Source organism: Oscarella lobularis, chromosome 6 (genome assembly GCF_947507565.1).
Source record: "Oscarella lobularis chromosome 6, ooOscLobu1.1, whole genome shotgun sequence".
NCBI lineage: Eukaryota > Metazoa > Porifera > Homoscleromorpha > Homosclerophorida > Oscarellidae > Oscarella > Oscarella lobularis.
In genome coordinates this window covers 1,067,127-1,083,146 of record NC_089180.1, presented here as the reverse complement: position 1 = coordinate 1,083,146, position 16,020 = coordinate 1,067,127, and positions in this window count along the sequence as shown.

Sequence of the window (16,020 nt, the reverse complement as noted above, 5' to 3'; positions counted from 1 at the left end):
CATGGGGTCCTGAGACAGACCTCGTGATGAAAAACTGCTCGTCGGAGACCTGAGCAAGACCTCGTGATGAAAAACTGCTCGTTGGGGTCCTGGGCATGACCCTGTCAAAAAAACTGCCCGCGCATGAAACAAGAAACACTGTGCAATTTTTTTATTTTATTAAATAAAGCACTTGTCCCTTCCCTTACAAACTGGAGCAGTTTTTGATCACGGGGTCGTGCTCAGGACCCCGACAAGCAGTTTTTGATCACGGGGTCGTGCTCAGGACCCCGGCAAGCAGTTTTTTACTAACAGGGTCATGCTCAGGACGCCAAAACCTAAGAAACTACATTACAAATAAACTGGTCATTCTATTAGCTGATACCTACCAAAAGCCATCACAAAGAATAAGGATACCATGCAGTGCCATTATGGATCGTTTTCTTGTTCCGACGCCCCCTCTTGACCTCTTCCTCCATGTATTTCTCATTCTGAAATTCAGACTTCAACTCAATGTGGGTGGGCGGGTAGTCTTCACTCTTACTTTGCTTCATACATAAGTCCTTTTCCAAGAATGAGAACGTTCATGCGGATGCGGAGTCCAATGTCGTAAACTGCAACGAAAAAAGAGACTGAATCATGAGAGAAAAAACCGACTGAATCATGAGATTCCTCCCAAAAATAGACGATGAAGCGAGACCGTCGTTCACTAGGCAATCGCATTGCCTCGAGAAAAAGACACCCCAACGCCGCCGTATCTGGGCCTCCAGTGCGTTCTAGAAGGCTCCGTTTCATTTGGAGCCTTGTCGTGAGAGAGAGGGCAATCGTATTGCCTCGCAGCCTAGAGAAAAAGGGAAATATTGTACTGTACGGGTCCGAGCGCCAAGAAACGGGGCATGGCCCCGTCGGGGCCTTCTGCGCACATCTACGCAGCTGGCCCCGCCTCCGACGGGGCCAGCTCGCTCTATATAGAGCGCCGTATGGCCCCGTCTCAGACGGGGCCAGCTCGTTCTCTATCGATATAGAGCGTCGTATGGCCCCGTCTAAGACAGGGCCATACGAATATTTATAGACGTTGAACAACGGCCAACCGGGCAATTTGCACACTTTCTTAGTCCCGGCCCCGTCTTCCACGAAGACGACGGCAGTTCCAATACGGGGTTTTCATAAGGAACCTCATCTTTAGAGCATTTTTTTGTCTGGTTACTTTTATCGCCCTATCGCGTTTCCCACGTTATCTGCGTTCACGAAGCTTTATTACGCGCACGATCGAAGGGCACAGTGAGGATCGAGACAAAAAAGAACGACGAACGAGAGGTCTCTTCCCCATGCAAACTAACAACAGCGTCCGCGCAGTCTATGGCAGCGGGTACAGCTGCGCAATGTGACGGAGAATGCTCTCGAACGCCGCCGCACCGTTCGGACTCCATCTCTCTCGCCACATTTTTTCATCCAACAAGGCTTGAACTCGCTTCCCAGGCTGGAGTCCGTTTTCGAAAACTGACTCCACAAAGCTCGTTGGATCGTACTGCAAGAAATCGGGAGAAAATATTCGCGTCTCCCCATCTTCGGCCATGCCAACGTATTTATCCCATGGGACGGTGAGGATCTCACTTCCCGGGTACGTGTGCGCCTTGACCAGTTGAAAGGCACACTCTTCGGTAGGTTCATCAAGGATTTGCATAAACCTTTCTTCTCGCTTGGCTTCGTATAGGATGAGTATCCATGCCTTCGGTATGCCCTACATAATTTACATCATTATCTTTGCTTCTTTGCTCACTCGCCACTCGTACTTTCATTCCGTATTCGACAATGAACTCGTTGACAACGAGTCCTTCGCCTCCTGTCTCTACTCCCATCGTTAGTGTTGGGCTTTTCGATAAAATAGTCGTGCACACATCTCGGATGCAATCGTATTGACTCTCGACGCCCTTTGGTGCAGCGGCGTCAGCGTGCTCCGGCACAACGCTAGACGGTATCTCTGCCGCCCAGCAGTACAGCAGCTGCACAGTCGCGTCGAGTGGCAGTTTCGTTTTGCTAAAGAAAGAGTTGTGTCGGATAGACAGCTTCTTGCGGCATCCGACAGCCGAGCATCGCCAAGTGTAGCCGTCTTTGACTTCGGCGCGCTTCTTCCAACGCATTGCCTTGCCGCATAGGCACGTCGCCGAGGAAAGCAGAAGGTTGTTTTCTTGAAAGAACGCAATCGTTCTTTCTTTGCTCGCCGTTGCTTTTGCTATTGCTGAAAGCATCGTACGCGACAATCAGTAGCCTTCAACTACAAAGAACAAACCTGTGCTTTCTCTTTTTATACTCCTCCACGGATGTCTCCCGCCAAAACTTCGATCCGCTCGATCCTCTCTCTGATTGGTCGACGACTTCGGACCCGCCCAATAATTCCGTTCACGTTCGAATAGAACAATCCAGAAGACAGCTGGGCGGGTCCGAAGCCGTCGACCAATGAGAGAGAGGATCGAGCGGATCGAAGTTTTGGCGGGAGTCATCCACGGAAGAGTATAAAAAGAGAAAGCACAGTTTTGTGCTTGGGGTTTGAAGGACGCCATGCTTTCTACGATTGCTTTGGCAACGGCGAGCACCGACGCTACTATTGCATTCCTGAAAGAGAAGAAGCTTCTGGCTTCACGTGCGACGTGCGTTTGCGGACAGGACATGCATTGGATTCGCCGATCAGACGTTTCAGACGGATGGCAGTGGCGGAGCACAAAATCGGACTGCCGAAGAAAGCAGTCAATTCGTTCCGGCTCATATTTTACAAAGTCACGACTGCCATAGCCCATCCTCCTCCGCATCTTGTACTGCTCGGCAACAAAAGTTCCTGTGACGCAACTGCATGCTCTAGTGAAGGAGCATCTCTCCGAGAAAACTGCAGTACAGCACTACAGCTACGTTCGAGACGTATGCAGTGCTGTCCTGACAAGCAACCCAACAAAGTTAGGCGGCGCCGGATTCGTTGTGCAAATTGACGAGTCCTTGTTTCGTCACGGAAGAAAAGTAAGTTTCTATGGCTGCAGCAAAGCCGTGATTCCTATCGTTTTCTTGTAGTATAACCGCGGGCGAAAGCCACGCGCAGAAAGATGGGTCTTCGGAATGTATTGCACTAATCTGCGCTTCGGCGTTATGCAGCTGGTCGACAGACGCGACGCGCAAACACTTCTGCCAATCATAGCGGCGAACACTCACCCAGGAACCATCATTCACTCGGATCATTGGGCCGCCTACAGACGTGTTTGTACGCTGCCTACTGTTCTCAGCAGGTCACCGTCTCAACCGTTCCACCGTTCAACTGTTTGTCGTTCAACAAGTTCAACTGTTTTCTTTTCAACAGTTTCAACCGTTCACCCCCTTAATCGTTCCACCGTTCAACTGTTCCTCCTCTCAAAAAGTTCAACTCTCCCAACTGTTCACCCTTTCAACCGTTCCACTCTTCAACTGTTTCACCGTTCAACTGTTCCACTGCTCATCAGAATCAACCCCTCAAAACCGTTCTATCCTTACACTTTTTAAGTATTGATATGTTCTACAGTTCAACAGGTTCAACTGTTCCAAAGTTCAACAGTTTCAACCTCTTAACCGTTCAACAGGTTCAACCCTTACACAGTTGAACCGTGGAACGGTTGAATGGGTAAACATTTGAGGGGATGAACCCGTTGATCGGCGGAACAGGCGAACGGTGGAACAGTTGGACGGTGAAACGGTTGAGATGTAAACGGTTAGGGAGGTTGAACCTGATGATCGGTGAAACAGTTGAGCGATGGAACATTTTAACAGTGGAACGTTTGAGAAGAGAAACGGTAGAGGAAGTTCATCCTGTTCAATTTTTCCACCCTTTGACTGTTTTACCGATCAACATGTTCAACCCTTTCAACTGTTTACCCATTAGACCGTTCTACTGTTCAACTGTTCCACCGTTCACCTGTTCCACCGCTCAAGGTTCAACTGATCCACCGTTTAACAGTTTTAGCCTTTCAACCGTTTTACCGTTCCACCGTTAAACAGGTATAACTCTTCTCCGTTTACAGTTTCAACCCTTTAACCATTCAACAGGTTTAACCTTTCAACCATTCACTCTCTCAACCGATCTACCGTTCAACTGTTCCACTATTCAACTGTTCCACCGATGAACAGGTTAACCTCTTCAACCGTTTACCCCCTCAACTGTTCCGCCGTTAAGCTGTTATACCGTTCAACCGTTCAACTGGTTTACCGTTCAACTGTTCCATCGCTTAACAGTTTTAACTCGTTAACCGTTCTACAGGTTCACCCCATTAACCGTTCACACCCTCTACAGTTCCACCGTTACACTGTTTCATTGTTCAACTCTTCCACCAATCATAGGTTTAATCCCTTCAACCGTTTCACTGTTCAACAGTTCTACCGTTCAACTGTTCCACCGTTCGAATGTCCCACCGATTAATAGGTTCAACCTTTTCAAGCATTCACCCCTTAACAGTTATACCACTCAATTGTTCCAACGTTTAACTCTTCCCCCGTCAAACACTTCTACCGCTCAACAGTTTGAACTCTCTCTACCGTTTCTCCCCCAAACGTTCCACTGTTCACATGTTCCATCGTTCAACTGTTTCACCGATCATCATGTTCAACCACCTTAACCGTTCACCCTCTCAACCGTTTCACAGTTAAATTGTTCCACCGTACTAGTGTTCCTCATATCAACAGGTTCAACACCTCAAATGTTTACCCATTCAACCGTTCCACTTTTTAACTGTTGAGAAGTTGAACCTGTTAAACGGTTAAGGGGTTGAAACTGTTGAACTTTGGAACAGTTGAAGCTGTTGAGCGATAGAACATTTCAATATTTAGACAATTGAACGGTAGAACGGTTTAGAGGGTGAACCGTTGAGGGGTTGATTCTTTTGAGCAGTGGAACAGTTAAACGGTGAAAAGGTTGAACAGTGGAACGTTTGAAAGGGTAAACGGTTTGGAGAGTTGAACTTTTTGAGGGGTGGAACAGTTGAACGGTGGAACAGTTAAACGGTGGAACGATTGAGTGGGTGAACGGTATAAGAGGTAGAAACTCTTGAAAAGGAAACAGTTGAACTTGATGAACGTACGAACAGGGTAACGGTGGAACGGTTGAGACGGTGAACATTTGAGGAAATTGAACCTGTTGAGCAGTGGAACAGTTGAACGGTGGAACAATTAAGCGGTATAACGGTTAAGTGTGTGAACGCTTGAAAGTGTTGAACCTGTTGAACTGTGGAACAATTGAACGGTGGAATTGTTGAACGTGAAACGGTTAAAGGGGTTAAACCTGATGATTGGTGCAACAGTTGAACGACTCAACAGTTGAAAAGTGGAGCTGTTGAGAGTGTGAAAGGTTGAGGGTTTAAAGCTGTAGAACGGTTAAGGGGTTGAAACTGTTAAGCGCTGGAACAGTTGAACGGTAGAACAGCTTAACGGTGGAACGGTTCAATGGAGGAACAGTTGAGGGGGTTGAACCTGTTGAAAGGTGGAACAGTTGAACGGTGGAAAAGTTGAACGGTGGAACGGTTGAGGATGTGAAAGGTTGAGGATGTTGACCCTGAATATCGGTGAAACAGTTGAACGATGAACGATTAAACAGTGGAACGGTTGAGGAGGAAAACGGTTGCAGGAGTTCAACATGTTGAGCGGTGGAACCGTTTAACGGTGAAACAGATAAACGAAAAAACGGTTGAGGCGGTGAGTGGTTGAAAGTGATGAAACTGTTGAGAGGTAAAACAGTTGAAGCTGGTAAACGTTGGAATAGTTTAGCGGTTAAACGGTTGAACAGTAGAACAGTTTGACGGTGGGACACTTTAGCGGGTGAACGGTTGAAGAGGTTAAAATATTCATCGGTGGAACAGTTCAACAGTGGAACAGTTGAACGGTAGATCGGTTGAGAGTGGACTGTTGAAAAGGTCAAAAATGTTGAACTGTTCAACAGTTCAACTGTTCCACAGTTCAACTGTTCCACCGCTCAAAAGGTTCAGCTTATCCACCGTTTAACAGTTTTAGCTTTTCAACTTTGCGTTTACCAGGTTTACTCCCTCCAACCGTTCAACCTTTCAACTGTTTCACCGTTTTGCTGTTCAACCGTTCAAAATGTTTAACTGTTCACTGTTTACAGTTTAAACCCCTTAACCGTTCAACAGGTTTAACCTTTCAACAGTTCACTCTGTCAACCGATCTACCGTTCAACTGTTCCACTGTTCAACTGTTTCACCAATCATCAGGTTTAACTCTTTCAACCGTTTCAGCGTTCAACTTTTTCACCGTTCAGCTGTTCACCGTTCAACTGTTCAGACGTTCGACCGTTCCACCGATCAACAGGTTCAACCCTTTAAAGCGTTCATTCCTTAACAGTTGTACCGCTCAACTGTTCCACCGTTCAACTGTTCCACTGATCAAGTGTTCCAACGATCAACAGGTTCACCCTTTTGACCGTTCACCCTCTCAACTGTTTCACAGTTAAACTGCTTAACTGTTCAAACGTTTAACCGTTCTACTATTCCACCGTTCAACAGTTTAACTGTTTTACCTTTATATCGTTTTAACCGCATTTGCAGTTCATCATCTCAACAGATCCATCATCAACTGTTTCACCGTTTTACTGTTCCACCGCTCAACAGTTTACACCCCTTAACCGTTCAAAAGGTTTTACACCCTCAACCGTTCACACTCTCAACCATTCCACCGCTCAACTGTTCAATCGTTAAACTGTTCCACCAATCATCCGATTTAACCCTCTCAACCGTTTCACCGTTCAACTTTTTAACCGTCCAACTGTTCCACCGATTAACCGATTCAACTGTTTCACCGTTCAACAGTTTGAACCCCTCAACCGTTTAATAGGTTCAACTCTCGCACCCGTTTACCCTCTCAACCGTTCCACCGTTTAACTGTCCAACCGTTCAACTGTTCCACTGCTCAACAAGTTCAACTTCCTCAACTGTTCACCGTCTCAACCGTTCCACCGTTCAAGTGTTCCTACGTTCAACAAGTTCAACAGTTTTTCTTTTCAACAGTTTCAACCTCTAATAGCGTTCACCCCCTCAATCGTTCCACTATTCAACTGTATCACAGTTCAACTGTTCCACCCCTCAAAATTTTTACCTCCCCCAACCGTTAAACCTTTCAACCGTTCCACTGTTCAACTGTTTCACCGATTAACTTTTTAACTGCTCAACAGAATCAAACCCTCAACCGTTCACCCTCTAAACCGTTCTACCGTACAACAGGTTCAACGGTTTCAAAGTTCAACAGTTTCCACCCCTTAAACGTTCAACAGGTTCAACCCCTCAATAGTTGAACAGTGGAACATTTGAATGGGTGTTAAACATTTGAGGGGGTTGAACCTGTTGATCGGTGAAACAGTTAAACGGTGAAAGAGTCTAACAGTGGAACGGTTGAGGGGGTGAACGGTTGAGGAGGTTGAACCTGATGATCGGCGAAACAGTTGAACGACGGAACATTTGAACAGTGAAACGTTGGAGGGTAGAAGCGGTAGAGGGAGTTCAACCTGTTGGGCGGTGAAACAGTTTAACGGTGAAACAGTTGAACGGTGAAACGGTTGAGGAGGTTGAACCTGATGATCGGCGAAACAGTTGAACGACGGAACATTTGAACAGTGAAACGTTGGAGGGTAGAAGCGGTAGAGGGAGTTCAACCTGTTGGGCGGTGAAACAGTTTAACGGTGAAACAGTTGAACGGTGAAACGGTTGAGGAGGTTGAACCTGATGATCGGTGAAACAGTTGAACGATGAAACATTTGAACAGTGGAACGTGGGAGGGGAAAAACGGTAGAGGGAGTTCAACCTGTTGAGCGGTAGAACAGTTTACCGGTGGAACAGTTGACGGGTGGAACCGTTGAGTTGTATAACGGTTAAGGGGGTGAACGCTTGAAGGCGTTGAACCTGTTGATCGTTGGAACAGTCGAAGGGTGAAACAGTTCAACGGTGGAACGGTTGAGGGACTCAACAGTTGAGAGAGTTAAACTCCCTCAACCGTTTACCTTTTGAAACGTTCCACCGTTCAACTGTTCCACCGTTTAACTGTTTAAGCGCTCAACAGGTTAAAACGTTTACCCCTTCAACCGTTCCACCGTTCAATTGTTCCACCGTTCAACAGGTTCAACTTTTCCATCTTTTAACTGTTTAAACATTTTATACCGTTTTCTTCTTCAACCGTTCCACAGTTTTACTGTTCCATTGTTTAACTTTTCTACCGATCATCAAGTGTAACCTCTCAACCATTTACCCCCTCAATTGTTCCACCGTTCAATTGTTCTACCGTTAAACTGTTCCATCTTCCAACATATTCAACCCTCTTAACTGTTCCTAACATCAAACGTTCCACCGTTCAACTGTTTGAACGTTTAACTGTTCCACCGTTAAACTGTTCCCTTGTATATCAGGTTCAACTGTTCCGCCTTTCAACAGTTTTAACACCTCAACCGTTGACCAAGTTCAACTCTCTCAAGCGGTCACCCCCTCAAACTTTCAAAAGTTCAACTGTTCCACCGTTCAATTGTTCCACCGCCTAAAAGGTTCAGTCCCATCAACCGTTTACTCCCTCCCCCGTTCCAACCTTTAACTGCTCCAACCTTTAACAGCTTTAACATTTCTACCTTTCAACAGTTTCAACCCTTTTAAACGTTCACCGCCTGAACTGTTTCTTTGTTTAACTGTTCCACCGTTCAACTGTTCCACCGCTCAAAATGTTTAGTCTCATCAACAGTTTACCCCCTTCACCGTTCCAACGTTTAACTGCTCCGACGTTCAACTGTTTCGCCCCTCAAAAATTTCATCTCTCCCAACAGTTCACCCTTTCAACCGTTCAACTGTTCAACTGTTTCACCGTTTAACTGTTCCACTGCTCAACAGAATCAACCCCTCAACCGTTCACCCTCTAAACCGTTCTACCGTTCAACTGTTTAAATAATAAAATGTTCTACCCTACAACAGGTTCAACTGTTCCAAAGTTCAACAGTTTCAACCCTTTAACCGTTCAACAGGTTCAACCCCTCAACAGTTGAACAGTGGAACGGTTGAATGGGTTAACGTTTGAGGAGGCTGAACGTGTTGATCCGTGGAACAGTCGAACAATGAAAGAGATAAACTGTGAAACAGTTGAGGGAGTGAAAGTTTGTGAAGTTTGAACCTGATGATCGTTAAAACAGTTCAACGATGAAACGTTTGAACAGTGGAACGTTTGAGGGGAGAAACGGTAGAGGGAGTTCAACATGTTGAGCGGTATAACAGTTCACCGGTGGAACAGTTGAACGGTGGAACAGTTGAGCTGTGTAAAGGTTAAGGGGGTGATTGCTTGAAAGCCTTGAACCTGTTAATCGGTGAAACAGTCGAACGGTGGAACAGTTGAACGGTGGAACGGTTAAAGGGTTGAACAGTTGAGGGAGTTAAACCTGTTAAACGGTCAACTCTATCACCGTTTAACATGATTACCTGTTTTAGCGTTAAACAGTTTCAACTCCTCAAACGTTTAACATGGTCAACACTCTCAATCGTTTACCCTCTGAACTGTTCCACCGTTCAACTGTTCCACCGATCAAATGTTCCACCATTTAACAGTTTTACCTCTCAACAGGTTAATACGTTAACCCCTTCAACAGTTCCACCCTTCAATTGTTCCACCGTTCAACATGTTCATCTTTTAACGGTTTCAACATTTTCTTTCTCGACCGTTCTACCGTTTTACTGTTTGATCGTTTAACTGTTCCACAAATCATCAAGTTTAACCTCTTCAACCATTTACCCCCTCAATTGTTCCAACGTTTAATTGTTCTACCGTTAAACTGTTCCGTCTTTCAACAGGTTCAACCCTCTCAACCGTTCATCCCATCAACAGTTACACCGTTCAACTGTTCCACTGTTTAACTGTTCCACAGTTCAACTGTTTCCCTGTTTATCAGGTTCAACTGTTCCGCCAATCAACAGTTTTAACACCTCTACAGTTTAACAAGTTCAATTCTCTCAACCGTTCACTCCCTCAAACGTTCAACCGTTCAACTGTTCCACTGCTCAAAAGGTTAAGTCCCATCAACCGTTTACTCCCTTAACGGTTTCACCGTTTAACTGCTCCAACGTTTAACAGCTTCAACATTTCTACCTTTCAACACTTTAAACCTTTTCAAACGTTCAATGCATCAACTCATTCTTCGTTTAAATGTTCCAACGTTCAACTTTTCCGCCTCAACAGGTTGAACTTCGTCAACCATTTCTCCCCTCAACCGTTCCACTGTTCAACTGTTCCAAAGTTCAACTGTTTTACCGATCATCATGGTCAACCCTCTCAACCGTTTACCTATTAAACAGCTCTACTGTTGAACTGTTCCACTGTTCAACTTTTCCACCGCTCAAAAGGTTCAATTGATCGACCGTTTAACAGTTTTAGCCTTCCAACCGTTTACAAGGTTTACTCCCCTCAACCGTTCCACTTCTCAACTGTTTCACCGTTTTACCGTTCCACCGTTATATAGGATTAACAGTTCACCGTTTACAGTTTCAAGCCTTTAACCGTTCAACAGGTTTAACCTTTTCAACCCTAACCCTCTCTCAACCCATCTACCGTTCAACTGTTCCACTGTTCAACTGTTCCACCGATGAACAGGTTAACCTCTTTAACCGTTCACGCCTCCAACTGTTCCACTGTTAAACTGTTCTACCGTTCAACCGTTTAACCGTTCAACTATTGCAACGTTCAACAACTTCAACTGTTTTACCTTTTAACAGTTTCAACCCTTTCAACCGTTTACCGCCTTAACCGTTTCTTCGTTTAACTGTTCCAACGTTAAACGGTTCCACCGCTCAACATGTTGAACTCCATCAACCGTGTTTCCCTAAACCGTTCCACTGTTCAACTGTTCATCGTTCACCGATATTCTGGTTCAAGATCCTCAACCGCTCACGTCTTCAACCGCTCCACCTTTTAACTTTTCCAACGTTCAACTGTTCCACCTTTCAGCAGATTCAACCTTTTCTACCGTTTCTTCCTTCAACCGTTCCACTTTTCAACAGTTCCATCGTTCAACTGTTTTACCGATCATGAGGTTAAACCACCTGAATTTTTACATCCCTAACCGTTCCATCGTTTAACTGTTTCACCGTGCGACTGTTCTACCTATCATCAGGTTCAACACCCTCAATTGTTTATTCATTCAACCGTTCCACTGTTCAACTGTTTCACCGTTCAACTGTTCCACCGCTCAAAAGGTTAAACTGTTTAAACGGCGGAACGGTTGAGAGGATAAGCGGTTGAAAAGGAAGAACCCTATGAGCGGTGGAACGGTTGAACGGTGGAACAGTTGAACAGGAGAACGGTTACGGGGGCAAACGGATTTAGGAGATGAACGTGTTTAATTTTGAATAAGTTTAAAGCTGGAAAAGTTGAATGGTGGAAGGGTTGAGGGGGAAACGGTTGAGGGGGTTGAAACTGACTAAAGGTGGAACAATTATTTCTGTTAAACGTTGAAACAGTTTAAATGAAAAAAGTTTTAACTATCAACAGGTTCAACCCCTCAACGGAGGAATAGTTGCACGGTTAAACGTTTGAACAGTGAATCAGTTTAACGGTAAAACAGTTGAGGGGTGAACGGTTAACTGTTAAAAGGGTGAACCTGTTGATCGGTGGAACACTTCATCAGTGGAACATTTGAACGTTAGGACAGTTGAACTGTGGAACAGTTGAGCGGTGTAACGGTTAAGGAGGTGAACGATTGGAAGGGTTGAACCTTTTGATCGGTGGAATAGTCAAACGGTGGAACGGCTGAACGGTGAAAAGGTTGAACGTTAAAACGGTTGAAGTGGTTAAACCTGATGATTGGTGAAACTGTTGAACGATGGAACAGTTGAACGTTGGAACTGTTGAGAGTGTGAACGGTTGAGGGGGTGAACCTGTAGAACGGTTTAGGGGGTGAACCTGTAAAACGGTTAAGAGATTGAAACTGTTTAGCAATGGAACAGTTGAACGGTAAACTAGTTGTACGGTGGAACATTTGAAAGGATGAACTGTTAAGGGGGTTAAAAATTAGTATATTATACATCGTCAACAGCGCCGCTACCTAAGCAATCAAACTTTGTCAAAAGTTATGCTACCTTAGTAAATTATACGCCGTCAACAATTCTGCTACCTACATTAGTAATCAAACTCTGTCAACAGCGCCGCTACCTTGGTTTATTGTACGCCGTCAACAGTGCCGCTACTTTACTAATCAAATGCCGTCAAAGAAGCCGATACCATAGCAATCAAACGCCGCCCAAAGTGCCGCTAACTTAGTCAATTATAGGCCGTCAACTGCGCTGCTATTAGCAATTAAACGCCGTAAACGGCACCGCTATCTTAGTAATCAAACGCCGTCAACAGTGCTGCTACCTTAGTATAATATTCAACCGTTCAACTGTTCCATCGTTTAACTGTTCCACCAATCATTAGGTTTAACCCCCTCAACCGTTTTACCGTTCAACTTTTTATCGTTCAACCGTCCAACTTTTCCACCGTTCAACTGATCCACCGTTCAACAGGTTTAAATCCTTTAACCGTTCACACTTGTAACCGTTCCACTGTTCAACTGTTCCACCGTTCAACTGTTCCACCACTCAACAGGTTCAACCTTTTTAACCGTTCGCCCTCTCAACTGTTTCACCGTTCAACAAGTTTAACTGTTCTACCGTTCAACAGTTTTAACCCGTCAACCGTTAAACAGGTTCAATTCCTTTAACCGTTCACCCTCTCATCCGTTCCACAGTTCAACTCTTTCACCGTTCAACAGTTTAAATCTCCTAAACGTAAAAACAGGTTAAACCCCTTCAACCGTTAACCCCCTCAACCCTATCACCGTTCTATTGTTTTATTGTTCAACTTTCTTACCGCTCAACAGGTTCAACCGTTCACCTCCTCAATCTTTCCACCCTTCAACTGTTCCACAGTTTAACATGTTTTACTGATACATTGTTCAACAGGTTTAACTCTTCCATCGTTTACCAGTTTTAGCCTCTCAACCGTTCAACAGGTTTAACATCCTCAACCTTTCACCCCCTCAACCGTTCCACCGCTCAACTGTTCCACCTTTCAACTGTTCCACCGTTCAACAGGTTGAACAGCTTCACCGTTTAACTGTTGCAACACCTCAACTGTTCAACAAGTTAAACCCCATCAACAGTTTACTCTCTCAACCGCTCTACAGTTCAACTGTTCCACTGCTCAACTGTTTACCCGATCAACGATTTTGCCTCCTCAACCCTTAAATTCCTCATCTGTTACACCGTTCAACTGTTTCATTGTTTAAACGTTTTACAGTTAAACTGTTTCACCATTTAACAGAAATAATTGTTCCACCTTTAATCAGTTTCAACCCCGTCAATTGTTTACCTCCTCAACCCTTCCAATATTCAACTGTTCCACCAATCAAGTGATTTAACATTCAACATGTTCATCTCCTTTAACCGTTCACAACCTTAACCGTTCCACTGTTCAACTGTTCCACCGTTCAACCGTTCCACCGCTCAAAAGGTTTAACCCTTTCAACCGTTCACCCTCTCAACCGTTCCACCCTTTAAATAGTTTAACCTTCTGAGCGGTGAAACAGTTGAACGGTGAAACATTTGAACAGTAGAACGGTTTATTGGGTAAACAATTGAGGGGGTTGAACTTGTTGATTGGTGGAACAGTAGCACGGTGGAACAGTTGAACGGTGGAACGGTTGAGGATGTGAAAAGTTGAAGTGGTTGAACCCGATGATCGGTTAAACAGTTTAACTATGGAACAGTTAAACTGTGGAACGGTTGAGGGGAAAAACGGTTTAGAGGGTTGAACCTGTTGAAAGGTGGAACAGTTGAACGGTGGAAAATTTGAACGGTGGAACGGTTGAAGATGTAAACGGTTGAGGATGTGGAACCTAAGTGAATATCGGTGAAACAGTTGAACGATGAAAAGTTGAACAGTGGAACGGTTGAGGGGTAGAACGGTTGAGGGAGTTCAGCAAGATGAGCGGTGGAACCGTTTAACGGTGGAACAGATAAACAAAGAAACGGTTGAAGCGGTAAACGGTTGAAAGGGTTGAAACTGTCAAAAGGTAAAACAGTTGGAGCTGTTAAACGTTGCAATAGTTGAACAGTTAAACGGTTGAAATGTAGAACAGTTTACCGGTGGAACAGTTGAAGGGATGAACGGTTGAAGAGGTTAACCTGTTCATCGGTGGAAAAGTTGAACAGTGGAACACTTTAACGGTAGATTGGTTGAGAGAGTGAACGGTTGAAAAGGTTAAACCTGTTGAACGGTTAATTGGTTGAAACTGTAAACAGTGAACCAGTAAACCTTTTGAACGGTAGAACTGTAAAACGGTGAAACAGTTGAGATGTAAAACGGTTGATTGGAGTAAACCTGGTAAACTTTTGAAAGGCTAAAACTGTTAAATGGTGGATCAGTTGAACGTTTTGAGCAATGGAACAGTTGAACGGTGGAACAGTTGAACAGTAACTTAATGGGTAAACGGTTGAGAGGGTTTAACATTATGATTGGTAAAACAGTTGAACGATGGAAAAGTTGAACATTGGAACGGTTGAGGGAAGAAACGGATGAGGGAGTTCAACCTGTTGAGGCGGCACATTTGAACGGTGGAACAGTTAAACAAAGGAACTGTTAAGGCAATAATCGTCTGAAAGAGTTGAAACTGTTGAAAAATAGAAATGTTAAAGGTGATAAATGTTGGAGCAGTTAAACGGTGGAACGGTTAAGGAGATAAACGGTTGATGGGACTGAACCTTTTGAACGGTGAAAAAGTTGAACGGTGGAACGGTTGAGGAAGTGAACGGTTGAGGATGTTGAACCTGAATATCGGGGAAACATTTTAACGATGGAACAGTTGAACAGTGAAACGGTTGAGAGGAAAGAAACAGTTGAGGGCGTTCAACTTGTTGAGGCGGCACATGTGAACGGTGGAACAGTTAAACGAAGAAACAGTTGAGGCAATGAACGTTTGAAAGGGTTGAAACTGTTGAAAGGTAGAATATTAAAGCTGTTAAACGTTGGAGCAGTTAAACGGTGGAAAGGTAAAGAAGTAAACGGTTGATGAACTAAACCTTTTAAGCGGTGGAACAGTTGTACGGTGGAACGGTTGAGGATGTGAACGGTTGAGGATGTTGAACCTAAATATCGGTAAAACAGGTGAACGATGAAATGTTGAACAGTGGAACGGTTGAGAGGAAAAACGGTTGAGGGAGTTCAAATGTTGAGCGGTGGAACAGTTGAACAGTAGAACGGTTTAATGGGTAAACGGTTGAGAGGGTTGAACATTATGATCGGTAAAACAGTTGATCGATGAAACAGTTGAACAGTGGACCGGTTGAGGGGAGAAAAGGTAGAGGGAGTTCAATCTGTTTAGCGGGAAAAATTGAACAGTGGAAGAGTTAAACGAAGAAACAGTTGAGGCATTGAACGTTTGAAAGGGTTAAAACTGTTGAAAGGTAGAAATGTTAAAGCTGTTCCACGTTCGAGCGGTGGAACGGTTAAGGGGGTAAACGGTTGATGGAACTAAACCTTTTGAGCGGTGGAGCGTTTGAGGGGGTTAACGGTTGAGAGAGTTGAACTTGTTAAGCGGTTGAGGTGTTAAAACTGTTGAACGGCGGAACAGTTGAACCTGTTAAACAGGCCCTAAACAGTTAAACGGTGAAACAGTTAAACGGTGGAACTGTTGAACGGTGGAACGGTTGAGGTGATACACGGTTGAGTGTGTTGAACCTGTTGAACGATGGAACAGTTTGACGGTAGAACAATTGAACGGTTGAACAATTGAGGGGGTAAATGGTTGAGGAGGTTAAACTTGATGATCGGTGGAATAGTTGAACGATGGAACAGTAAAACGGTTTAAAGTTTAAAGAAGAAAACGGTAAAGAATGTTGAAACCGCTATATAATGAAACAGTTGAACCTGTTGAAAGGTGGAACAATTGAACGGTGGAACGGTTGAAGGGGTGAACGTTTTAACCTGTTGGGTGGTAAAACAGTTAAACGGTGGAACAGTTGAACAGTG